Source organism: Pteropus vampyrus, unplaced genomic scaffold, assembly GCF_000151845.1.
Source record: "Pteropus vampyrus isolate Shadow unplaced genomic scaffold, Pvam_2.0 Scaffold539, whole genome shotgun sequence".
NCBI lineage: Eukaryota > Metazoa > Chordata > Mammalia > Chiroptera > Pteropodidae > Pteropus > Pteropus vampyrus.
This window is the reverse complement of record NW_011889320.1, coordinates 58,319-83,032: the sequence shown is the minus strand read 5'-3', so window position 1 is coordinate 83,032 and position 24,714 is coordinate 58,319. Positions and strand designations below refer to the sequence as shown.

The window sequence follows — 24,714 nt, the reverse complement described above, 5'->3', positions numbered from 1 at the left end:
TCAGTGTGTGACTCTTGGTGGGAGACCAAGCCCAGTCTACAGAATCCAGACGGGGTCCAGACACTCTCCACTGCTGGTCCATGACTTGCACACAGCCAGCCGGCTGACCTGGAATGGGACTCCTACCAGGAGCAAGTGATACTGAGACCTACGACAACAGGGGCGGACGTGTCCAGGCTGTTCTAACAGCAGCACCCTGTCCAGGCCACTGCTGGGGCTCCTGCTGCCCATCCTCTCTTGGTTTCTGCCCGTGTTCTCTGTCAGCTTTTCCAGCCTTCCTGGTGACTCTGAGTTACTGAGAGCCTTTCAACAGATTCCTTTTCTGCTTGACCTGGCCAGAGTCATTTGCTGTTGTCTGCAATCGAGAATCTTAACATATCCATCCATCCACTGGTGTGAAGACTACATATTCCGTTTGTTCTACTAGTGGTTATCTTTACACATTTCTAAGATAAGCAGATAGTGTCATTATTTTTTAAATCCCAAAGTACAATCTGTAATACTTAATAATCATTTTCATTCTCTCTCTCATTCTGTTTTTAACACTCTTTTTTTTAAGAGGCAAGAAAGATGGGAACAGAGATTTAAAGAATTTGATCTTAGAAACATATTTACATTTTTCTAACAGTCTAACCCTCTTCAGCACAAGAAGAGAACTGGAATGTGCTTCTCCTGACAAAGCAATAGGGTGTAGAGGTGGTGAGCAAGGACTCCAGAGTCAGGCTGCTCGGGTCTGAACCTGGCTCGGCCACTAATTACTCTTAAAAGTCAGAATGGCTTTCGGCCACAGTTAGACCCTACTAGAAGGGTCAGGATGGCTTTAGGCCACAGTTAGACCCTACTAGAAAGTACTGACTTTATTTTTAGGTGAGGCAACCCTTGGTTGACCTCACAGATTGCAAGGACCTTGTCAGCTTGCAATCCCTTATTTTTAAATTTGTTTACACCTACAGCACCTGGTCTTTCTAGGTGGTCTCCCATCCAAGTACTAAACAGGCCTAGACTCTGCTTAACTTCCGAGATCAGACGGGATCAGGCTTGTTCAGGGTAGCATGGCTGTAGACCTGACATTTTTAAATAAAGTGTAGCCTTGTACCTGCACACATACATGTGAGAGACTCAGCGGCCAACACGGACAGCAGCATCCTTCCACGGTGCCCAGGTCCCCAAATCTACAAGGTTTAGTCTGAGGATGGTAGTTATTCTCTAAGGTAATGTCCCTTTGTGTGGGTGTGGCCTCTTTAAATGCAACACCCGAGCCTCACCGTTTTCCCTTTCAGCACAGGGCAGGGCAGGACAATTAGGAGCTGTTCAGGAACAGAGGCCAAGGCCCAGGTTGGGGACAGTGGGAATTCAGGGAAGGCTATACCTGGTAGGTAAGAGTGTGAGAGTACCCTGGCTCGGGAGAGGTGGCCACAGGCTGGGGCTGGACTGGGGGGACTGGAAGCTGCTACCAGAGTATCTGGGATCTTTTGATCTAACATTCAAGTATTTTCATCAACTCTAAACAACGTGGACATCATTCATTCAGCTAACATCTACTGAGCACCATGTGCCACACACTGTACGAGGCTGGGACGGGTGTGTACAAATGGAAGAGCTCTGACAGCTGGAATTCTGGAGGCACAGAAGAAAGGCACCTGCTCCAGTGGAGGGAAGGCTTCCAGGAGGAGGTGATGCTGCTTAAGACCCAAAGTCTTGGGAGAAGGGGTCTGACTGGCTGCGAAGCTTTGGCCAGGGGAGGGTGGAGCATCTTGATGACAGTTCCTCCACAACTGAGTCCAGGGGAGGAGAGCGGAGACCTTAAAGGGAACGAAGGCTGCCAGAAGGAGGGGACACTGGACAGGCAAAAACGAAGCAAAGCAGGCTGTGGTCTGGGTCCACTGCCCTGGTCCTCTGGACTCCCCTGGATGCCCTTCCCAAAGTTTGGATCTGAAACCTGCCCTCCAGTCGTTTCCCTGTCTCACCTTCATTAAATACGTGTAGGCAGGATTTCTTTTCTTTCCATTTTAGCAAATTCGAAAAACATTAAATACACAAAGTGAAAATAATGACTTCTATTCCTAACACCTAAATTAACCACTGCTAACATTTTGGCAATCTGATTCCTATTATTTCCCCATACATATCCCCCCCCCCAACATTGGTGAATAATGAAATGTCTTCAATAATTTGCTTTATAAGACAACTGCCTAGAACCAACTGGTAGAAGGTCGCAGGTTATAATGGATGGATGACGCGGACAGCGCTCAAAGCATCTGATCAATTTTAACATCACTAAAAGTGGACTAGATGTTACGTGCCTCCTGGAGGGATGAAACAGAAGTACCAGCATCGACCATGAAATCTTCTTGCAAAAAAACTAAACCTGTATCTAAAGAAGCCTCTAGATCTAACTACCAGTTTACAAAAACACTGACGATGGAAGGATATATTCAAAACACCCCAAAGATATTAGCCAAATCCAGAATAAGGACAAATTCTAGAGGATAAATAACTTGGTTTCTTCAACAAGAAAATAGCACTTAAAGGGGGTTCTTTATTATAGATTTAAACAGATTTAAGACATTTCAACCAAATGTAATGTGTGGAAATTTTTGAACCCTAATTCAAACAAAACAACAGTGAAAAGATGTTTTTGAGACAGAGGATTGAATACAGACTAGATACTAGATGATATCGAGACTAATATCCTGTAGGGGTACATAATGAAGTGTTGACAGGCAAAATGATAAGATCCTTAAGATTCACATTAAAAACTCAAGCAAAAAAAGAAAAAAAAGGGAGAGGAAAAAAGTGGAGCAGGGAATAACTGAAAAAAGGATGGCAAAAATATTGAAATTTTGAAGCTGGGTGATAGGTAAAAAGGGATTTATTTTTTTATTCTCTATTGAAGGTATATTCAAAAATATCCATAATAAAATATTCATAAAGTTTGTAATAATAGATTCACATATTTGTCTCTCCATCAGTGACTGCTTCTCTAGCTTAAATACCTAGAAGTGGAATTCCTAAATGTAAGGAATAAGAATTTTTACCTCGACTGGAAATTACCAAATTTCTCTCCAGGTGTTTGTAATGAGGGAGTTCAGGACACATTACCCTCAAATACGGCTCCTTGGCATAGTGAATGTTTTAAGCTGAAGGAATTTGGGAAATGGCAGGTGTAGGAAGGACTTTCTGACCTTCCCCTGAAGCAGGTCATGAGACCCTCATGTGAGAGGTGTCCCTGTATAAGTGGAAGAAAGAGACATCTTTATCTGCAAGACACTGAGAGGCATCTGAATAAACAGGCATCGCGGTTCCCACTGTTTACTACACTTAGCTCATGCCCCTTTCCACCCCATCATATTTTCCACAACTCTCGACTCTTCATCAAACTTAGAAAAACACTTCAGTTTAACCACTTCTTCGGGCCTTCGTTTCCCCACGAAAGCTCTCATGTCACATAAAACATATTCTATGTTTTTATGTTTTCCTCCTGTTAATCTGTCTTTTGTTACAGGGGCCCTACCCTAGAAATTAAAAGGATAGAGGAAAAAGATATATTTCCTCCTCTACAGTATAACAATTTGTAGTTTTACCAGGATTTTCCCTAAAATCCTGAAACACTTGTTTGATGTTTTAATTTGTTAATCAATGAATACAAAAACAGTATCTTATTTTAAAAATTTTATTTCCCTAATGATTGTACAGCATTTCTTCGTATTTTTATATGCTAAATTTCTTCTGAAAATTGCTGTTCAAATCCTTGGCCCATTTTTCTATTTGTCTTTTTCTTATTGTAGTTCCTTCATAATCTGATATTTTTGTTGTTACAAATATTTCTTCCCAAATTGTTCCTTATCAATTTTTTAAAAAGAGACTCTCCCATCCACAAATTTTAAATTGTAAAGGGGTCAAACATGTCTTAATTTCATTTATGGATTTTGCTCCAGATACCTCAAGAATGACATTCATATCTTATTACTGATTTTAATAAAAATGCTTAATTTTTGTAATTGTTTATTTCACATTTTTACAGATAAGCTTTGTCTAAAACATTATGTTTTTCGTCTGTTAGTTTGATATATTTCCTTACCTTGAAATATCCTTGTATTCCAGAGATAAGTCCTACTTGGTCAATATTCTTCTACTATATTACTTGATTCAACCTGCTAATATTTTATTTGAACCTTGAACCTTGCTTCTTTGTTCATAAGTGAAATGGTTGGAGTTTTTTAGTTGTCCTTGATCAGTTTTCTTAAAAAATTAGGCGGGTCTTGTAAGTTAGGTAAAAGTATTTGGTGAGGTACTAAATCTAAAATATGTAGGTAGATCGTTCTTCCTAATTCTCCTTCCTCCCCAGTTTGGGACTTTCAGAAGCTAGGCCCAGGGCAGGGCCCCTTACTCAGGACTACTCTTGCCCACCCCCCAAAACACACATATCCCAAAGCGCCCTTTTTCAAACCCCAATGTGGGGATAATTCCTAGGATTATCCTACTGTTGGGTCTACTGGTGCTAATGGTCAGAGCATGTTAATGATTTAACTCAAATACAACTAAGAGACAGTATTAAGTCACTGAGGATGAAAATCAGTAGCCCTGGACGAGTGCCTTAACCTCCGTGAGCCTCAATTTCCTTAAATGTCAAAACTATTAATATATAACTTACAAGTTTGAGAAGTCCACGATAAAAGGTACGAAAAAGCTACCAGTACAGTGCCTGACACAAAACAGGTATTAATGAGTTTTAGCTATAACCATGACGCTATCGCTAACTGTTTCGATGACACCTTGAAAAGCGGGTGGGCAGCGGGCCGAATCTTTTGGTCCCACCGCCTGGGGTTCGGGTCTCCTTCTAGGGTGAAAATGGCGGTAGTACTAACACGTACCCCACTGAGGGGCGACGGCCTAACCGGATTAACGGCGGTGAGCGCCAGGAACCGACCCTGGCTCGCGAGCCCACAATTAATGGCTGTTTTTATGACCGCTGTTTACTTTCTACCGCCCCACGGGTAGGAGAGCGACGGGCTGTGTGACCGACGACCCTGAACTTGGAGGGGCCTGCGCCTCCTCCCGGGCCAATCTGAGGCGAACGATGGGCCACCGGGGCGGAACACAACAGCGGAAAGTCGCCGCAAGCGCCGCGCCTCCGGGACCGAAACGCCTGCCCTGCGCTCAGGAGTAGCACGTGCGGAGCCCGCTCGAGGCCCCGCCTCCTCTCTGGGGTCGCGGCTCGGGATTGGCCCAGAGGCGGCGCGGGCTCTGATTGGCCGAAGGAGCGACGGGGTGACTTCGCCTTCCGGGCTGTGTTCCGCCGGGGTCGCGACCCTTGGGCGGCTACTGGGAGGGCGCTACCAGTCTGCGGGCGCCCCCAGGCCGCTGCGAGTTCCTCCGAGCGGCGTCCAGGCCGCGCCTGCAGCGCGCGGTGGCCCGCGGGTGGGCGGGGCCCTGCACCGGCGGTGCCTTTAAAGGAGGACTCATCAGAGCCGAGACTGCGGAGTAACGTGGTTCTGCCTTGAGGCTCGTATGTGTTGTAAATGTCGATGGGGTCAGAGAGGGAAGCTGCTCCAGTTAACACTGAATTCTTAGTGTGGAAAGGTGAAGACACTTGAGTCGTAGGTGTCTTCTTTCCTTACCGGGCCAAAGGGCCTTTATTTTGGCCCTGTGTGCTTCCATTCGAGCAGTCGGTTGTGGAATAAAAAAAAAAAAAAAAAAATCAGTTATTTGAAAGTGCATAGTGAAGGAAACAATAAAAGGAAAGAGAAGGAATTCTTGGAGGCTTGCCTTTTTTTTTTTTTTTTTTTAACCTTGAAGAGTTTCCATTTCTAAATCGTGGCAAGAGAGAATGTATGAGAGATCTGACCTACAAACATATACCAAAAATTACCCTTTTTTGTATGTTTTGTTATTCACTAGTGAGAGTAAAAGATTCCAAATGAAAATAACTTTAGGATGAGGCCTAACACGAATTTATTACAAATGGAAACTTACTGCAAATACTAGAGGCAAAACGTGCCTAGCATGGAATGTTGAAGGCCCTGTGATGTACCTAATATTCTTGTCCATTTTAAGCAGGAAAAAAAATCAAGGTGAAGAAAATGAGTCTTTCCCTGAAAGAGATAGAAGATGGGGAAAATGAGATGTGAGAAGATAAGGACAATGGCAGTAGAGATGAGGTAATCATTTATACAGCAGGTAGCAGAATAATTTATTGTTAATCAAAATCCAGAGTAAAGCGGTTAAACTGCATTGTCTAATCACAAAAGTGGTATTGTGAACATTTTCAGTCTAGTTAGAAGCCCACCGTAAACTTGATACCAAAATCTGACAAGGTCATTTTTAGAAAAGAAAATTACAGACCTCTTCATGAGCACAAATGCAAAAATTCCAAACAGCATATTACCAAACCGAGTATCAGTGTTAAGTAAAAAGAATAATACATCCATGACTAAGTGCGGTTTATTTTTGAGAATGCAGAAGTGTTTTTTTTTTGTTTAAAAAGTGACATTGGTTGCCTGGAATTACAGGTTTGAAAGAAGATCTCTTGATTCTTAAAATTACTTCATTAAGTTCCATTCCTTTGGGTGCCTGCCAAACCATATGTTTCTATATTTATTCTTTACACAAATATTTAGGTCCCTGCTACGTTCTGCATCTGGCTGGGAGCCTCTGCATTAGTATTTGAATATAGATTGGTTTAAGCTGAGTCCTAAAAAAATGGAGGTGGATGAACGGGTACATAGCTAATGAATACTGGAGGCTTCATATGTGCAGCCACTGTGCTGGGGCTTTACGCATTATCTCATGTCACCCTCACAGTGACCATATTAGGTAGGCATCATTAGCTCCAGTTTATAGATGGGAAAACAGATTTAGCCATTAACTAACTCGCTCATGGTATCACAACTAATAAGTGACCAGAGCTTGGATTATACATGGTTCTCTCCAGTCCAAAGCTCCTGCTCTTTTCTGGTTTATTTTTCGGTCTTCCCCCAAGCAGTGTGTTTTGAGAGGCAGATAGCATGTGTTTATTGTCCACTTTGAGCAGCTAGTTGTATAATAGAAACTTTCTTCAACCCTATTCAGTCTAGTAGTTGTCCTAATCAATCAAAAGTAAGTTATCCATACACATCTTTTATATTAATTTAAAATGTGTTTAATATGTATTCATGTGCCAATCTATTGATCCACTAAAGCTTTGTTTCCAACTTCGGGTTCACTGTTGGAGAAGCTTATCCTCCCTGTATAAAGTAAACCTATGCTTCATCTTCCAAAATTTAAAGTTTGTGTCTTTAAAGCAAAGCAAAACTTTTAAAACCCTAGTAAAACAATTTGAATACAGACTCCTGTATTGTTATGTTTTTTTCTCACTCTTTTATGGTTGACTAAAGTTAAGCTTTATCAAGTATGTCCAAAGCCTTCAGCTTTGTTTTTGTAGATTCAGTAACTTTGTATTCATTTGCTCGGTTTATATAATGTTTACTATATACTGAACCTGTAGATAAAACGGTCATATGCAGGTTTGCAAACAGACACAACCAATGCTTATTAAGGATACAGCTCAGCTTATGACCGAGTGTCCTCGGAGTACTGCAGAGTCTCCTGGTAGCCGCACATGTTTGGTATTCCACAGCCATCAAGTTTGTAAGTCCTGTTCTGACGTGAGACTGTCGCTTAATCCACCCATAGACAGTGGGCGTGGTTGTAGGCATAGTTAAGAGAGCGTCTACTGTGCTGTGATGGTCACCATATTCGGCATTAGCCTTCTCTACCGGTCAGAGCCACAGAGTTCTTGGTGAACGCACCTTTTGTTTTGGAGCCCAGACTGTGTTAGCTTGGAGGAAAACAGGAGTCGTCATAACATTATATTTTCCTTAAGCTGAAATGCATGTGGTAGGGTTCTAGACTGTCCACATCAGTAACCCTCAGTCATCCCTCTTTAAAATGTGGTGCCTGTAAACGTTTACTCTGACTGAGGCAGCATATAGTAGTAGTATCACACATTAATTTTTAGGGTAGCCTAAAATTTAGTAAAATTTAATATCCTAATGTTGGCTCATCAAAATTGTTTAATTCAAACTCTAGTCTCTTTTACATGCCTTCCCTGATTTCACATTATTCTCGTGCTGGATGAACTGGTCCCTCATCTGTTGGCCCATAACTTTTCTTTATAACCAGTAAAGCTAATTGCAGCATATTATAGTTACTTATCTTTTCCCGTGAGGTGTGTTGAGAGCTATATATGTCTGTCTGTCTGTCTCTCCCTCTATCCCTCCCCACCCGCCACCTACCTACCTACCTGTCTGTGTATACTGGTTATATAAGTTGGCTAGGGCTGCCATAATGAAATATCACAGACTGGGTGGCTGAAACAACTGAAATTTAATTTCTCACAATTCCGGAGGCCAGAAGTTGAAGATCAAATGGTTGGCAGGTTTGGTTTCTTCTGAGGCCCCTCTCCTTGGCCCACAGATGTCTGCCTTCCCACTGTGTTTTCACTTGGTCATCCATTGCCCATAGCTCCTCATTTTTGTCCTTTTGTATATGGTAAGACTTAATTCGATGTTCTGCTGAAATTTTCATCTTTAGTCATTTAGTTTTACAATGCCGCGCCCAATTATTGGAAGCTATGGGATGGGAATTGATGGTATAATGAGGAAGCCTGAGGTTCAGTCTTAGGGGCTTGGCTCTCATTTCTATGTATGTTCCAGTGCGGGGGGCCCTCTCCTTTGGTGTTTTATGTGTATGGGAAGAATTAGGACCCTGAAGACACGTGGAACCACCTAAACAGTACTCGACTTGGAATATTTTCATAGGGCAGTAGCTTGCAGACTTCTAGAAACCTAGATCCTTTTTTGTAGAGATTCTGATTTGATAACTCTAAGTGAAATCCAAGAATTGTCTTTTTTTCTTTTTTCTTTTCTTTTTTCTTTAGCCAGGCATGCCAGGTGATTCTGGTTCTGGGAGCTCCCTTATTATACATCAAGAAATTCATTCTAGAGAGATCCACATAGATGCTGACTTAGGTGCCTCACCCGATCTTGCCCTCGCTGACTATACAATGTGATCGTAACCTCACAGGCGAAGGGGAGACTTCCCTTCACTGTTGCTATTTCTCCAGCAGGTTGTCAGCCCTCAGAAGAATGGCAGGAAGGTGACTACTGCTCCAGGATATAAAGTAGGGAAAAAAAAGTCTCTGGCACCCATGTTTGCTGAGAAATTAATATCACCACACAGGAAGGGAGCCACATGGGCCAAGTTGCCAAAAGACAGGAGTACCAAGCTAGGGGACCATGAGAAGAGAAATGAGAACCGTGAGGAGGATGAAGTTAAGACCCGTGAGTTGGGCCCGGATGAGGAAGGTAAAAAATCCTCTTCTGGGGATGTTCCTGGCTGGTGGCTGAAAGATATCAAGGGTCAGCCCTGAACGCCTCTCCATGTGACTCTCGAAGGGGTTCTGTGAAAATGCCATCCTTCAGAAAGCTGCCTTTGAGTCCTTGGCTGGTTCTTTGGGCTTTTCGTTGATGAGGCATCTCAGTGGACATTTGACCTCTGCTCTCCAGTTTTCTTTTGGAAAATTACACATCGATTGTTTCTATCTTTGCACTTATGAGCCAAGCAGGTTCGTTGTGCCCCAAACTTAATTCTCAGTGATTTTTGTTTGTTTGTTTGTTTTGGCAGAATCTCTGTAACATTTTAAATGGTATTGTTTCCAAAGCAGTAATTCTTAACCATTTCCATTAAAATATCATGGAAGTACATTTTAAATTATTTAAATTAAATAAAAGGTTTAAATAGCATATTTTTTCTTCAATTTGTATGTATAGCTGGATTTTTGAGCAGTTTCTCTGAAAGAACAGCTTTTTGTTCTATTCTTAACAAATAGAATCTCAGCTTAGAGTTCACTTCCCAGATCAGAAAAATTTTCCCTTCCCACAGACTAGGTTAAGTGTCCTTTACTAGATGTTCTCATTTCGTCCTTTACTTTTCCTTCCTGGCACTTAGCATGGTTTGTAAGTATGTGTCTATTTGTTTTCTAGCATTTTCTCCAACAAGACCACGTTTCTGAGAGTGGAGGCCAAATCCGTATTTTCATAGCCAGCACGTAGCACAGGCCCTCGTCCAGACTGTATGTTCAGATATTTGTTCGGTGAAGGAATATGTGTTATTTTTTCTACTCTCCAACTCTTGAGAAGTATTTTTTCTCTTACAGAAATTTGATGCTTATGAGATCTAAACTCAGACTAAAAATATTCTTTTGTGTTTAGATCGAAATGCCAAAATACTTTTGATCAAGAACCTACTGACAAAGTCACTCAGCATGAACTAAAAGAAGTGTTTGAGGATGCTTTTCAAATCAGACTGGTGAGCAAAGATGGGATGAGTAAAAGGTATGTTTTGTACCTTGAACTAGAAAAGAATATGTGTCTACTGGATTCAAACAAACAGAATTTCATTGTATTCTCCCAAATCACTTATGCCTGATTTTAGAGAAGGAAAGAGTAGTTATCTAGCCTTTCTACTAGCAGGCATAAAAAGCTGAAGGAAGCATCATAAACGGATGGCCAAACACTTCTTGAAAAACTGTAGTGATATCGTAGAGAAATGAAGACTCATTCTACCACGTACAGATTGAAGATCTGAAAAAATCAGTCATAGATTATCTTCATTCCTCTCTCTCCAGAGCTGACTCCAGTAAAATAACACATTTGGTGACTTGTCTGGACAGGTACCAAAACAGAACATTGAACTGGCCTATCAGAATTGTGTTGTAAGCAGCTAATGAAAATCATCACTGTGCATGTTCGCTTTGGTACAGTAAGAGGGTGAATATGGTGAAAATACGTCGGAATAGAATGTATTTTGAAGGGATTTTCAGTGAGGTGAAAATTGAATGTTGGAATTAAAGATATGTTAGAACTAAAATTGTTGGTGTAGGTGAACTCTAAAACAATCTATGCCAATATATTCTGGGGAACATAATCTCTAGAAAAGAATCCTGCAGATTTAGAAAACAAGTGTGAACGGATAAACCCCAAATCGTCAGCAGTGTTCACGGGCTTGAAGTCAGCGATTCTGAAGGACAAAACAAATATAATTATAAAGCCAAAAGCTACATAATTTTCCTAAATAATTAAGATTTAATTAGCTATACTTAAATCGTTAAAGTCATTCTTTTACATGAAGAATAATTACAATTACAAAGGAGAGATAAGAGATGTCCAGGAACCCATGGCCATGTGAAATAAAGCATAATACCTAAATCAGAAATGAGTGTGGTGTGTTATCTTTAAGCATATTCTTACTTAACAGATCCATGTCCCCATCTGTCACCAAAATAAATCACAAGTTCATGAAAGATTATATTGAAAATATGAAATCGTAAAGTACTACAAGGAGGCATGTAAAGTTTTTTAAAATTTGTTTTTCCTAATCTGCAAGAGGGGGAGGACTTTCTAAGTGTGACGCAAACCCCGTTATCGTAGTATGGAACGGGGTGGGGGGCGGGGCGTGGAGGAGCTGCATGCTCGTCCTTTGTTGGTCGAAGTGAAATCGAAGTCGGTACAGCCACTTAGCAGCGTCTGTCAGTTACGGTTGCGTACACCATGTTATCTTTCAGTTCCGCTGCTAAGAAATGTCCCAAATAGGCAAATCTGTGGAAACAGAAAGTAGCGTGTAGTGGTTGCCTGCAGCTGGGGCGGGGGGAGGGTGTGAGTTAGAATGAGGAGTGACGGCCGATGGGTGAAAATGTTCTAAAGTTAGATTATGGGCGTACAATTCTGTAAATATACTAGAAACCACTGTACACTTTAAATGAGTGAATTTTATGGTACGTGAACTACGTGTGAATATAGTTTTTTAAAAAATAGTGTGTATATTTGCCTTTATACATATAGCGTATTGCCCCTAAGGATAGAAATTGGGCAGAAGGAAGGCTTCATTGTATCATCTACCTTTTGCATTTTGAATCATACATATGTATTACTGATTCAAAAGACAAATAAATAAAGGCACTAAGTGTTGACTGTTCTTTCTTCTCCCCCGCACCCCACCCCCGCAATTGCAGGATTGCCTATGTTGACTTCAAGTCATAAGCCAATGCAGAGAGAGCCTGAGAAGAGAAGCAAGGAACAGAGGTTGGAGGACTTGCCATTGTTCTGGACTCGGTTGCAGAGAAAAGCCAAGGCCAAGAAGACAGAGACGGACAGAGCAGAACTCGGAGAGGTAAAAGGCACTAAAGCTCTGTGGATCGAGACGTGCGGGGTGCCAGCCGGGTTACCCCGGGGTTGGGAGAGGGGCTTGCACGGCCCTAGGGGTGCTCAACATTTTTAAATGCAGTATTCTTCTTGTATCAAAAATATCTAAGCCATCCTCATAATTATATCAAGCTACTGAGCATTGGCCTAGTTAATTGTAAGATAATTGTAATGTCTGTAAAGGAAACGGCATTTTGAGATACATCAATTAAGTCTCCCTTTTGGGGGTACTCTCTTGGCTTCCGTTTGAACAACTTCTTAAACCTGTGCTTTCAGAATTCGGTATTTAATTCTCTTTAGACATTTAATTCTTTTTAAGTAGAGTTTTTGTCAGGTTTAAAACAGAGGCCCCCAAACCAGTGTCCTTAAAGTGTCTAATCTGATGGGGAGACGTGCCCTATACAGAATTTATGGGGGGGAAAAAAACAATAGAATTTATTATGAATGTTTCTAAAAATCAAGACATTTCATGTAAAAATCTAGATTTCGAGTTGCTTTTGATGCATCAAGGAATCTAGCGGCCCTGGGTGCAGCCCACCTGTCTGCAGCCGGCTGGAGAGAAGCAGCTGCTTCCTCTTGGCTGTGGCATTTGCTCTGTTTGCCGCAGCCTCCACCATTCTCGAAGTTCTCCTCAACTCTGAAGGAGTGAACATCACTTTATACTGTGAAAAAACAGTTAAAACTTTTTAAATACAAAGTAGTACTTTTTCCTATTAGTAAAGATGATGTTTTAATATTTCTTATTTATTTGTCTCTTTCAAAAGTGGAAAAACGAAAGAGAACAAGAAGGCCACACGTTTCAAGAAAAGTGGGGGAGAGCTTATTTCTTTGTGGAGGTAAAGAATGTTCCCACATGTTTAATATGCAAAGTCTGTCTGCGTCGAAAGAATATAACCTAAGACGCCATTATGAAACAAACCATAGGAGAAATCATGATGGATATACAGAAAAGAAACGAGCTAAAAAACTTAATGAACTGAAAAAAAGACTGAAATTTCAACACGATTTGCTTCTGAATGCGAATAAAATAAATGATGCTGCTATGAAATGTAGTTATGTATTAAGTGAGAAAATTGCCCGGGCATCAAAACCGTTTACAGATGGTGAGTTTATAAAGGAATGTCTGTTGAGTGCTGTGGAAATTATGTGCCCTGAGCAGAGACAGGCATTTGCCAGGATAAGACTAACTGGTAATGTTCCACAGCATGTTGACGTGATGACCGAGAGCTTCCAGGACGAGTTACAGGAGAAAGCTAAATCATTTGTGCCTTTCTCCCTTGCAGCCCATGAAGGCACTTATGTAAAAAACGCCCCTCAGTTAGCTGTATTTATTCGTGGTGTTGATGAAACTTTTGACGTGACCAAGGAACTTTTGGACATGGTACCCCTTACAGGGACGACATCAGGAAATGAATTATTTTTATGTGTTGAGAAAAAGTCTTAAAAAATTTAGTGTAGACTGGTCAAAATTAGTGTTAGCACAGACGGTAATTCCGCAATGGTTGGTGTTAGACAACTTGTTACAAAGCTTAAATCTAAAGTGTCAGGGCTTTGCAAAAACGCAGAACTTAAATCTGTACATGGCCTCATTCTCCAGGAATCCCTTTGTGCTAAAAATTTAAAAATGGACCATGTCATGGACATTGTCATTTACACCATAATCTGGATACGTTCCCATGGCTCAAACCATAGGAAATTCAGTGCTTTGCTCAGTGAGCTAGATGCACAATATGGAAGCCTGTTCTGCTCCATGGAACTTAAGTGGCTGAGTCGCGCGGTATGGTGCTAAGGCAGTTTTTTGAAGTATTGGAAGAAATTGACTTTTTCATGTCTGTTAAAGGAAAATCTGTGCCTCAGCTTACTAGCAAAGATTGGATCAAAGACCTAGCCTTTTTGGTTGACATTATGACTTACGTAAATACATTGGCTATTTCTCTGCGAGGGTGTTCACAAGTGGTTACACAAATGCATGATTCAGTTCACTCTTTCCTAATGAAATTGTGTCTTTGGGAAACTCATTTGGCAAGGAACAATCTGGCCCACTTCCCTACGCTGAAATTAGTTTCCGAAAATGAAAATGATGGCCTGAACTACATTCCAAAAATTAGAGTTGAAGGCTGAATTCCAAAAATGGGTATCTGATTTCAAACTTTATGAAAATGAACTAATATTGTTCAGTTCACCTTTCTCAATTAATATTAATAATGTGAATGAAGAGCTACAAATGGAAGTTATTGAACTGCAGTGCAACACTATACTGAAAACTAAATATGATGATGTTGGAATCCCAGAATTCTACAAATGTCTAGGGAATGGTTACCTTAACTATAAAAACCATTGTGCAAAGATTCTGTCCATGTTCGGAAGCACCTATGTTTGTGAGCAGCTATTTTCTGTTATGAAACTAAACAGAACTAAATATTGCTCCCAGTTAAAGGAGTCAGAGATGAATTCTCTCTTGCACACTGCTACGTGAGATTCATCTGGCGTCGATTGACACCGTGGGGCATCAGAAAGGAATGTCAGACTTTGGATTTCAAATCTGAGGCGTAATAAATTATGAAACTTTGAATAATTATTTCCATTTCCAAATTATATATTTTTAATGTCAAGTTTAAAGTACAATCTCTGGCATCATGTGTCTGTACCTTATAAGATATAAAATAGAGTTTGATTATATGCTGGCAGTTTATTTTTCCTATACTTGGCCTTTCTGGTCCTTAGACTTATACAGGTTTATAAACCTCTGCCTTAAAAGCAGTCATGTTTTTCCTAAGGGCACTTAGGAAAAGTGAGCCAGGGGTGTGAACCGGGGGGTCAGCTGGATGAATGGAATGTTTAGATGCCCAGTACAGTCCTATCTCTAAGGATGACAGGCCTGCGACAGTGACTGCGGGGCTCAAGTAAGAGTAACACCCTTCCTTGGACACAGTTGGGGCAGCACAGCCAATACTGGCCTCTGGGCATCTTTTTTGGTGCTTCCATTTGGGATTTACACATTTCTATTGAAATTTCAATATTGTCGGTCAGCTTACAGTCAGTTGTGGCTCGCCCAGGAGTTATTCTGTCTCTTACAGGCAGGGATGGATATTCCCTTGCGTCTGGGCCACCCCAAAGGGATGCAGAATGGGGTGTTGATGTGTGTGAGAGCTCGGGAGCATTTTTCCAGGGAGAAGGCCCATAATTGCCATCGGAGTCGTAAAGAGGTCCGTGACCCAAAAGGTGTTTTTCCACTGTGAAATTGGGATATGACTGCTCACTGTTGCAGAACCTGTATCTTAAAAAAATCAGTCTATAAAAGTACTGTATACTTACTGTAGAACATTTGGAGACTATAAAGAAATAGAGAGAAAACCCTATAATCTCAATTACCAGAGGAAACCCATGTAACATTTAGGCATGTTTTCTTTCAGTCGATTTTCTATGGTTGAGCCTTATTTTATATGGTTGAGTGTATTATGTGTGGACCATTTTGAATTCTGCTCCCCTTCCCCTCATTCCCCGACTTAACAGTAAATCCTAAACACCTGTCAGTCTTCCGCGCTCAAGGTTGAGTTTATTTGGTTCTTTCAGGTGCACACTGATGAGCTTTTGCCAGCCAGAGTGAGTTCTCTTGGCATCACTTAAGCCATAGGGTTGAGTTCCAGGTGTGAGATCTCTCTTCTGTTCTGCTGGCTCAGTTGGGCCAGAGAAAAAGCCTGCTGTCTAGGGAAAGAGAGCAGATCATATCTGATGACAGCTTCCCGGCAGAGGAAAGAGGGAGATGCGGGCAGGAGGGCTTAAGGACAGGGTCCGATTCTAAATTCGGAGCTCCAGTCTTGGCTGGGCCATCAGTGCTTCTTGAAAGGATTCTATTTCCCTTGTCCCCGTGTCCATGTGATCCCCTATTCTCCCCTACAAGTCAAATAAAATCTACCACTCATTCTCATTCGGTAACTTCACCTCCTACCTAAAAGCCACTTGAGAAGGATCCTCCCGCTCTCCCTTCCTGTTTGCATTTACACACTTGCCTGGACGTGCACAGCTCCAGCTTCCTCTCTCCCTGTCCTAAGGTGCCTGCTTCCTGCCCATGGCAGGTCCATCCCGTGGTGGTTCAGCCTCCATCCCGCCTCTTCAGGGCTTTAGTCCACCCTTCGTCCATACTTTTGAGATTTTTGTTTGTACTGGCTCCTTCCACCAATATTTAAACGTGCCCACATCTCCGGCATACTCCTTTTAATTTTCTAATCGAAATAAAAATTTTAAATTAGAAACACTCGCATGCTTCAAAATTCAATTGGTTCAAATCACAAAGTCTCACCCATCTGCTAGCTACCCAGCTCCTCTGTATGGAAGTAATTATTGTTTTCTTTTGTGTGTGTCCTTCCACTGTTGGGCATGAATAAGGAATTATGTTTACATTATTTTTCCCACCTATTTTTTACACAAAAAATTAAGTTTATACATGTTCTCCTGTACCTTGCTGTTTTTCCTTTAAAGTACCTTGGAGACCATTCCATGTCAAGAACAAAGAGCCACTTCATTAGTTTTTGACAGGGTTATATGGCTGTACCCTAAGGATTTATTTAACCAGTGTCTTAGCTCTAGCTCCTGTGAAAGATGGACTCCAAATTCTTTGTAGCTCAACAGAATAAAAGTTTCTTTTTCACTCATGCCAGAGTTCAGAGTGGTATCACAGGCCAGATAGCCTTCCACATGATCCTTTAGGGACCCGGGCTCCCTCCATTCTGTGCCTCTGCCGTGTTCTGGGTCATTGGCCAACTCTTCATTCAGTGAGTGGATAGGAAAGAACGAGGAGGATCCGATGTGGGGGACTTAGCATGGGCCGGGCCTAGGTGTGTGTTCACCCCTGCCCTTGGCGAGAACTTGGTCAAATGACCCCTCCTGCCGTACCAAGAGAGTTTGGGAAATGCACCGCAGCTCTGCATCGGGAAGAAGGAATGGGCTGGACGAGCAACTAGCCAGTCTCTAACTGCTGCCAATCTCCTGTTGGTGCCTCCATCTTTTTTAAAGAATCCAAAAAGCCTTTCCTTCAACCCACGTCGGCCTCTAGGTCCTGCTCCCTCTTCCATTTACAGCCTAATTCTAGTCTCTCCACCTATAATCTCTTCACCTTCAAAACATTCTCCACCTATCCGAGTCAGAGTGACCAAAAAATAAAACAAATCCAACTTAGGTCAACATTACTCCCCTGCTCAACATTCTCCAATGATTCCCTACATCATTTATCATAAAACCGAAACTCCTCTAACTCAGCAACAAAAACCCAAACCACTAAATTAATAAATGGGCAAAGGACTTCGTTTCCCCCAATGAAGATGTACAAATTGCTGATAAGCAGCACATGAAGAGATGTTCAATACCAATGGTCATTAGGGGGAAATGCAATTCTAAACCACAGTGAGACACCACCTCCCCCTCCCTGGAATGGCTACTAAAACAACAACAAACAGAAAATAACAAGAGCTGGAGAGGACGGAGAGAAATCGGAACCCTCGCGCACTGTTGTGGGAATGTAAAATAGTACAGCTGCCGTGGAAAACACTATGCCACTTCTTCAAGGCATTGGCCACCAAGATCCTGGTGCTGGGTTAGTTCGCTGATACTGGGCTTTGTGATGTTTAGGTCCTCTTAGTGGACAGAGTTAGGAAACGTGTGTATGCACATGCATATCTAGAGCTATGTCTATATCTGTATTTTGAAAACCATGAGTTCACACTGATGCCTCTAGTTCCAACCCCACACCACAGTGTTTATTCTAGCCTATTCTCTTTCCTTATTTCTAATTCATTTTTCCGACAGTGACAAATCAGGCTCTCATTAGTCACAATATATTTACTTATTTGCTTAGTGCTAATCCACGTAAGTAGTTTCCGAATTTCTAACTCACACCTCTGTGAAAAACAAACCTATACAAACCTATTTAGAGTACAACAGCCTACATTTTTTTCCTTTAGTCTTAGAGTCAAAAGCTCCTGTCTGAAGTTACTTAGGTGAGTGTCCCGATGTTCTTGGTGTTGTTATGTTATTCATTTGCAATATTGTTGTTATGTTATTCATTTGTTATGTTATTCATTTGTAATATTGTTGGGTCCATTGTTCCTGTCGATGTTCCCCTTTGGGTTGTTTTGATCCCCCTTCCCTAATTCCTAGTTGATTAAATTAAAAATAGATATATATGAAACATGGTAATGATTCTAAAAGTCAGGACTATACAAACATGTACATAGAGAAATGTCACTTCCCATGCCTTCTACCCCCTCCCTTTGTCCTGTCATCCCTCCCCCCGCACCACACGCACTAGGTAACCAATCTCCTTAGTTTCTGGTTTAGCCTTAGTGTATGTTTTGCACATGTGTATTTTGCACGTGTGTATTTCCTTCTTACTTGAATGGCAGCCTCCTACAGATCACTTCTGCACTTTGCTTTCTTCACTTGATGGTTTCATAGAAATCATTAATAAACATTTTTGAGCTATTATGGCGCTGCTTACTCACCAACGGTGCCATTTCAATCATTCTACTTGTCAGTGTTTGTGAAGTTGAATAGTTTCTTGCCTCTTGTGCATGAAAAACAGTCTGGAGTGTTCAGGGGAAGTGCAAGGCTCTTAGCAGGGGATGAGGAGAGAGGTCAGGCTGGAGGGGCAGGCAGAGGCCAGACCCCAGCCAAGGCTCTTGCTTGCTGCACTAGTGAATTGAAACAGGATAGACTGGACTGGAGCAGAGGGAGGGTGAGAAGACAGGGAGACCAGCCAGGAGACTCCTGCAGTGGTGCGGGGAGGACCCGAACCAAGGCAGTGGCAGAGGAAGAAGAGGGAGGGAAGTTGGGGAGGGCGTCAGCTAGCTATGGAGGGACTGCCAACGGAGTCAAGGATGCCTCCTAGATTTCTAGCTTGGTGACCAAGGGAGAGAGAGTAAAGGTCTTGGAACTGGTTTGAGGGAAACTGAGGGGCTGATCAGTATCAGGCAAAGCTTTTTATAGGGCATCATAAGGGGTGTATGCCATCAGCAGAGAGTGGAGCTTTAAATGATAGTTGGCCATGGAATTCCAAAACAGGAGGTTCATAATGGGCATGGCATGGTGCTGAGGCGGCACTGTGCTGGGTGTGCTCCTCTAGCATTCAAAGCCAAGGACGGAAGTACCAAATCATACTTCTGTTATTTCTAAGGGCAGCAGAAATCTTGTCATTGAAATATTTTGATAATTTTAATACAAGGGTAGAAACTAGAAAAATCGAGGCAGAAAAACATCCCCTCTTTATGGAAAGTCTCTTACGTGCTTTTATATCATTAATTAACCCTAGGAATCCTGCAAGCTATATATTATTCTCCTCATTTTACAGCTGAGGGGAGCCTGAGCCTCAGAGAATGCCTCAGTCCATTGGGGCTGCTATAATAAACCACCAGCTGGGGCTTATCAACAGCGAACAGCGGAGGCTCACCTCTCACAGTTCTGGAGGCTGGGAAGTCCGAGATCAAGGCGCCTGCAGATGCCTCGTCTGGTGAGAGCGCCCATCCCAGGGCACCCTGCCCCGTTTCCTGACATCCATCTGAGGTGACCCACCACGCCACAGGGCTGGGTGCTGGGGAATCCCTTGTATGGAGTCCCTGGGAGCCTAGGACTTTGTTTTCCCAGGTCCTCTGTGGACACAGCGGCTTTTACTTCTCCGCTTCACCCTCAGGGCCTTCACTGGTTCCCTCCGCCCGCACTCCCCGCTCACTTCTGCCCCTCCCCAGCTCGCATTAAAGGTCACCAGGGGGCAGTCTTCCTCCTTTACCAGGAGACTCCGGGGCGCTCTCTCCTCCACTGAAAAACTGAATGAAGTAGTTACTACTCATCCCTAGAACGTGGCCTTTGTGGGAATGGACGCGAAGCAGTAGCTGAAGGCTGGCCCTGGAGCCATTGGTCCTGCCCTGTCCTCACTGCCTCGCTTATCTGCTCTCCAGGTGGGCATGGCCCCCCTGTCCAGCCAGCCTGTTTACCTTTCAAGTAAGGGTTTCCTACCTGCTCCCAAGTCCGGGCCTGACCCCTGACCAAGGGCCCAGCACCAGCAACTTGCTGCCCGCTCCCCCTCCCCCAGCCACATATAGGAGTTCCATGCCCCCCATATAGGGTCCTGTCTTCCCCTTGTAGGGTCCCCATCCTTTCCAGGCTTCTCAGCACGCAGTGAGCTGATGGAGATAAACATGATCGGGAGCCCCAGGAAGGCTGAGCAAAAGCACAGCAAAGGGAAGGGGCCAGCATGTTTCTGGGAAATAGTGATGGGGACCCCCGAGGCAGTATGAGCCCTGCCACCCACACCGTAAATTTGGGGCCCACTGAAAAATGAAAATGCAGGGCTCCTATTCAACAACTAGTAAGGTTTCAAGATGGCACAGCAGAGTATTGAATCAATCCCAGGGCCCTTTTAAGTGTGGGTCGCATGCCCATGAAGCCAGCCCTGCTGCCACCTGAGAGTCAGGGCTCCCAAGAAAGCACAGCTACTACAGAATCTGGCAGAAGAGGCTCAGCCACCTTCTCCACCCAGCACCAGCTCCTGGGCTGAGCCAGAACCAGGAATCGCCTCGGCGCTGCCACCTGCTGGCTACCCAGGGCCACTGCACCTCCCTTCAGAGAGAAGTACCTTTGGTAAACAGGAAAAGTGGCTTGATGATCGCCAGGTGACCCCGCCTCCTTTCCGCTCACTGAAAACAGCAGGTGGGTGTGGCGGGAGGCAAAGGGGCATTCTGCCTGAGGTTACGCCAGCCACAGCACTCCAAAGATAATGGCAGAACTTAACTGTCACACTCGAACCTTTCTGTTCTTCGCAATCCCACAAAGTAGAGAGGATACTCCCATACAGAAGAGAAAATCAAATTAAGAACTTGACTTTTCTGGCTACTGCGGTTGCCTCCCATGACCCTTCCCTTATCACTCTTTGGCTACCCACTGGCCCAAGTGCTGACCCGCCTGGGCCTGCGGGTGGGGCAGTGCCCAGGACCACACTTGCCAGCATAATCCCATTACCTGGCCTCTGGGTGGGCCTAAAACCCAAGGGTAGTGGAGGGGACTTTTTAGCTGGGGCTGCTGGGAAAGATATTTTCTCACTCCCTCTGGACTCTAAGACGTGTAGACATGAGGTTCATTGCTTGAACCGCAACAAGAGGTATTTTGACACCGTGATGAAAGCTGGTCTGAGCAGGAAGCGGACATGGAGAAGTGGGGGAAGAGACACAAAAGCAAGTACAGGGTAACATCTTTGATCTGCTGGCTCAAGCTGGCCTGGAAGTGCTGAGAGTTGGGGTGCTTAGCACTTTGCAGTGCCGAGAGCCAGTGAATCCCCTTGGGTATGTCAACAGTTTTGAGCAGCTGCTTGCGATGAAAGATGTCTAATGCGAAAAGTCCCGCAAACTCTGATCTGCCTCTCTAGCCCCATCTTCTGTGGATCTTCTTCCTCTCTCCTTGATCTCAAGTCTTCCAGCCCCTCCATCTCCCTTGAGCCCTCAACACAGCAGCCACGCTCTCTCTCCAGGGTCTTTGCACAGGCGGCTGCAGCTGACCACACCTAGCTGACAGATCCCACAGGCCCTTACGGTCTCAGCCTAAATGCCATCTTCTCAACGAGGCTCTTCCTAACTCCAGTTCACTCCAGAAGCATCCACTGAGCTCCTGCTCTACCAGACGCCAGGCTAGGCCTACACCCTATGGGGAGCTCTGGAAATGCAGGTGATCTCAGGGGAGGCAAATGAGAATCATATGGCCACATGTCCTCAGGTGAAGAAAAACAAGACCTAGACCTGGAAGCGAGCGTGTGGCTAAGTCAATCTCGAGATTTCAAAGAAAGCCATGAGGCTGGAAAGTGGAGGTGGGTGGTTGGGAATGGATTTTACTGTTGTGGGAGAGGTGGGGTGCTAAGGACGGTTAGGGTTCTAGGTACATTGTGAGGTAGTCAGTTGGTCTTCCGTGTTTGCCAGGCTACTTCCAGTTCATCTTCCATCGAAGGTCTGCAAAGAATACAGTCATGGTCCAGCGAGAGCTGTATTTCTCCTTGAAGGTTAACAAATTTTTAAGTGGAATTTTTTATTGTGATAAAATTCACATGCCATAATAGTCACCCTTTCAAAACGTATAATTCAGTATTTTCTTCATTATATTCACAAAATTGTGTGACCATCATAAGTAATTCTAGAGCATTTTCATGACTTCACCAAGAAACCACATCCCCATTAGCGGTCAATTCTCAACTCCCCTCTCCTCCTAGTCCTTGGAAACCAGTAATCTTCTTTCTGTCTCTAAAGAATTGCTAATTCTGGATATTTCATATACATGGACTCAGAAAATATCTGGTATTTTGCATCTGGCTTCTTTCCGTAAGCATAATGTTTTCAAAGTTCAATCCTGTTGTAGCATAGCTAAGTACTTTTTTTTTATTGCTGAATAGTATTCCATTGTATGGAGATACCACATTTTGTCTATCCATTCATTTTATGTTGTTTCAGTTTTTGTCAATTATGAGGAATGTTACTATGAACATTTATGTACAAGTTTTTGTATGGACATATGATTTCATTTTTCTTGGCTGTACCTAGGATAAGATTTGCTGCATTATATGGCAAATCCATATTTAACCATTCGAGGAACTGCCAAACTATTTTCCAAAGCAGTTACACCATTTTACATTTCTACCAACAGTGTACGAGAGTTTTGATTTCTCCACATCCTCATCAACACTTGTTATTATCTGACTTTTCGATTATAGCCATCCTACTGGCTGTGAAGATGTATCTCATTGTGGTTTTGATTTGTATTTCCCTGCTGACTGGTGATATCGAGCGTCTTTTCATGTGTTTATGTGCAAATATATTTGTTATATCTTCTATGAAAAATGTCAATTCAAATCCTTGCCCATCTTTTAATTGGAGATTTTGTTTTTGTTGTTGTTTTGAGTTGTAGGAATTCTTTATATATTCTGGATATTAACCCCTTAGCAGATATAGGATTAGCAAATATTTTCTCCCATTCTGTAGGTTATCGTTTCACTTTCTTGGTAGTGTTCTTTGCAACATAAAATTTTTTATTTTGCTGAAGTCCAATATATCTATTTTTTGTTGTTGCTTATGCTTTGGTATTATACCTAGGGAATAATTGCCTACTCCCAAATTAGGAAGCTTTCTGTCTAGGTTTTCTTCTAAAAGTTTTATAGCTTTAGCTCTTACATTTAGGTCATTGATCTATTAATTTTTATATATGGCATGAGATAGGGATCCAATTTTATTCTTTTGTATGTGGATATCTAGTCCCAGTACCATTTGTTGAAGAGATTGTTTCCTCATTAAATTATCTTGGCACTTTTGTCAAAATAAATTGACCATAAACGTATAGGTTTATTTCTGGATTTTTGAATCTATTCCATTGATCTGTATGTCTATCCTTATGCCAGGATGATGCAGTCTTGATTACCATAGCTTTGTAGTTAAGTTTTGAAGACTGGAAGTGTGTCCCCCAACTTTGTTCTTTTCCAGCATTGTTTGGCTATTCTGGGTCTCTTGGATTTTAGGATCTCCTGTAAAAACAGGGAGCTGGAATTTTGATAGGGATTGTGTTGAATCTGGAGATCAATTTGGGGAGTATTGCCATCCTAACTAAATTAAGCCTTTTAATCCATGAATATAGGATTTCTTTCAATGATTTTTTTTGTAGTTTTCAGTGTACAAGTCTTGCGCTCCTTTGTTAAACTTATCTCTAAGTGTTTTATTCTTTTTGATGCAAACGAATCAAATAGAATTGTTTTCTTAATTCCATTTTGCTTGTCTATTGCTATCGTATAGAAATATATATGATTTTTGCATGTTGATCTTATATCCTGCAATCTTGCTGAACTTTTCATTAGCTCTACCTCTAATAGATTTTTTTGGGGGGAGTGGGGCAAATCCTGTTGGATTTTATATATACAAGATCATGTCATCTGTAAGTAGAGATAGTTTTACTCCTTCCTTTCCAAACTGGATGCCTTCCTCGCACCTTGCCAGTTACCCTGGATAAAACCTCCAGAACGATGTTGAAAAGAAGTGGTGATAGCAGACATGTTTGTCTTACTTACAATCTTAGGGGAAAAGTTCCAGTCTTTCTTTCACCATTGAGTTGTTATTAGTTGTGGATTTTTTGTAGACACCTTTTTGTCATGTTGAAGAAGCACTCTTCTATTTCTTTGTTGAGTGTTTTTATCATGAAAGGGTACTGGATTTTGTGAAATGCTTTTTCTGCATCTGTTAAGATAAATATATGGCTTTTGTCATTTTATAGTTGACACATTTTCAAAAGCAGAGTGGATGAATAGGAACTAGGAAACTGGGAGACAGGAATGCAAGAGAGACTTTTTTCTGTCTATCGTTTTATATTTTTTGGTTTCTTAACTGTATCTCTTATTCAGAAAATAAAACTATCTTTTTTAAAATTGTGGTAACAATTTATATATAAGCATAATATAAAATTA

General features: G+C 42.4%; 2 long non-coding RNA genes and 1 pseudogene across 11 annotated transcripts in view; 1 reads left to right on the top strand and 2 right to left on the bottom strand.

Moving 5' to 3' along the window:
* Positions 1–944: 944 nt before the first annotated feature.
* LOC111733214 lies at positions 945–1,064 on the bottom strand (annotated as a pseudogene).
* Positions 1,065–5,299: 4,235 nt separating this feature from the next.
* LOC105308009 lies at positions 5,300–14,929 on the top strand. Of its 10 annotated transcripts, XR_002777896.1 has the most exons (7): positions 5,300–6,161; positions 9,107–9,139; positions 9,223–9,347; positions 10,026–10,376; positions 10,670–10,803; positions 12,053–12,210; positions 13,007–14,929. It is a non-coding gene; the product is annotated as an uncharacterized LOC105308009 (long non-coding RNA). The 10 variants fall into 10 exon arrangements; XR_002777888.1 differs by having other exon boundaries at positions 9,110–9,347; XR_002777891.1 differs by having other exon boundaries at positions 9,107–9,347; positions 10,254–10,376.
* A 9,269-nt stretch (positions 14,930–24,198) lies between these two features.
* The window catches only part of LOC111733202, a 6,017-nt gene continuing 5,501 nt past the window's right edge, over positions 24,199–24,714 (bottom strand). The window contains exon 3 of the long non-coding RNA XR_002777884.1: positions 24,199–24,487. This is a non-coding gene — a long non-coding RNA (uncharacterized LOC111733202). The remainder of the gene's footprint in view (positions 24,488–24,714) is intronic.